Raw genomic sequence first — 2,500 nt, 5'->3', positions numbered from 1 at the left:
GCCATTATGTAATTCCTCAATGGTGTTTTTAATGCAATTTGGTTAACGATGTTGGTGTTCTTCACCTTCCCTAGAGCTGCAGTTTGTATGGGATTTTAACAACATTGTCGTATAACCGGAATAACCAAAGAGAGAGACTATACCAGTCACTAAAATCTTTTGTTTCTACTGACCTTTTTATGCGTCAATTGTTTGTTATCGAGTTTTTGGTTGCTCAAGATGACATCGCTTAGTTGGATTGTTCCATTCAATTTAATTGCTGTTTAAAAGAGTACATCTTTTGTGTTGTTTTCTTGTGGTTGTTGGGACATCACTTGGTTCGCATCAAGTTAATGAAGGTACAGTGGTGCCAGGAATGTCGACGATAGTGGGTATTGACAGGATTTTTGTTTTTAATTTAAAAAAAACTACCAAAGAAGGAAAGTTTTGATGGACTCCTTAGGGCTGTAGCTCTATTTAGGTACCTTTTTTCTAATGAGTTTTAATATCCTTGCCAAGTAGGATCCAAAACGGTGTAAAGACCGCCATATAAACCCCTGAAGTACGTAATTTTAAAATGTTTACCACTGTGCTTCCTTGCATTCCTTTCAACGCCCGGTTTTATTTTCCAATGGACTACTGCTGTTGGCCATATTTACAAGCAACGATTTTTTTGTGTCATTGTCAAGCAGTTTTTGAGAGGCCACGCGTGTATAGTTGTGGTGAGTTTTCATGTTGTCGCATTAACTGGATTTTATGGGAAAATTCGTTAAATTTAATTTCGTTGCCATAAAAAGGCACCTTTTGGCGATTTCATCTGTTTGTGTTGTCGCAGTAGCAGTGTTTGTTGGTGTTTGTGTTTTGCTGGTACGGCTGCTCCTGGCGACACACTGTTAACATTGCGGTGTATGAGGACAATGTTCTTGACGACAGCATCCTCGAGAAATGAAATTAAGGCTCTGACATTTTCACAATTTTTAATACGACAATGTCTTGTCGGTTTTCTCCCCATACAGACACTCGCACACAGCCACCCAGAGTCATCTCATTAGGTAGGTCATTGTGGCAACCAGTAAGAAGGCAAACGGCCATGGCTTGGTCAACCATTTGCCTATGGCCCAACATTAATGCATGCATAATGGCAAGGAGCTTACAACATATCCTCCGTCTTTTGTATTTCATTACAATGACAAAGGCCAGAGAGCTGATGTTGGCGGTGGCAATGGTTTGGCGTTGGCGCTGACTACGGCTATGGCCAGAGTCGGTGGCATGACTTGTAATGTTGACATCCCGCTGTGAGGGTTTTTTGCATTGGTCGCGAATGCTTCGTGTCAAAGTTGTTTCTCTTGTGTTTGTGCCAAAAAATAATTTGTTTTGGGTGCGATGGCATGTTGGTCCTTCTGTCCCCTTCTCAAGGTTTGCACACTACACCAATGGTATTGTGTTATAGTTTGGGGCATTTGTTTGTTATGTCAAAGAAGTCATAGTTAAAGCCTAAAGACAAAATTCTATGAGATTTTCTTTAAACAGACAAGTAAAAGGGCCGAACCTTGGGAACCCACCCAACCAACTTGGGATCTACCAAACTTCTGTCAAACCAGCAAAATCCAAAGCTTCTAGGATCCGAACAAGAATGATCGAGAGACCGATTTCCATTGCAGCTATATCAGTTTATAGACTGATTTAAACCATTTTGGCACAGTTATTGGAAGTCGTCACAGAACAACGCATGCAAAATTTCAACCAAATTGAACAAAAATTGCGGCTTGTAGGGGCTAAAGAAGTCAAATCGGGAGATCGTGCTAGCACCAAACCACTTCACGCATTCCGTGCTTGCTCTTATCTCCGCCTGCTGGACCGTATTATGGTCAGGCAGTCTAAAACAGATCTCAGTCTCTGGGTTCTGAATGTAAGCCTCCAGGCCCATTCTACCCTCTCGCTTTGTTCCATCCTTGTAACATGATCTTCCAGATGGCAACACTAGAGTTCCATCAATCCAAGACTGCGCCGATGGCAGCAGTGCCTCGCACTCGACTTCAAGGTTCATCTCAGGTATTCGATCGGAAACCACTTCCCTTCCTTCCAGATTTCCTATTGTCGCCTCGATTATACCGCGATGGTATGAGCTGCTCCCATTCTCAATCCATTCTCTCATCGCCTTAAGTCTCATAGCCCCAGTGGCTGTCTCACACTTAATCTGTATTTCAATGGGACGGATATCTAGAATAGTCTCCAGTGCCCTCATAGTCTCCTGCCCTCATCGCTCTACCTATGCCAAGACAACATGTTCTCTGAAACTGTTGTATGGTCCTTATGTTGCACTTTTTCTCCATAGCAGTCCACCAAACTACTGAGGCGTAAGCAAGTATTGGTCTAATCACGCTCCTGTGGAGCCAGTGGACTATCCTCGGATTCAAGGCCCATTTCAAGCCTACCGCCCGATTGCACAGTGCCCAACATCTGTGATCCTTCTCAGTACGCTCCTGAATGTGACATTTCCATTTGCTAAGAAAAAATTCTC

The sequence above is a fragment of the Stomoxys calcitrans genome, chromosome 2 (assembly GCF_963082655.1).
Source record: "Stomoxys calcitrans chromosome 2, idStoCalc2.1, whole genome shotgun sequence".
In the NCBI taxonomy this organism is placed as follows: domain Eukaryota; kingdom Metazoa; phylum Arthropoda; class Insecta; order Diptera; family Muscidae; genus Stomoxys; species Stomoxys calcitrans.
Note: the sequence above shows the minus strand (reverse complement) of the source record.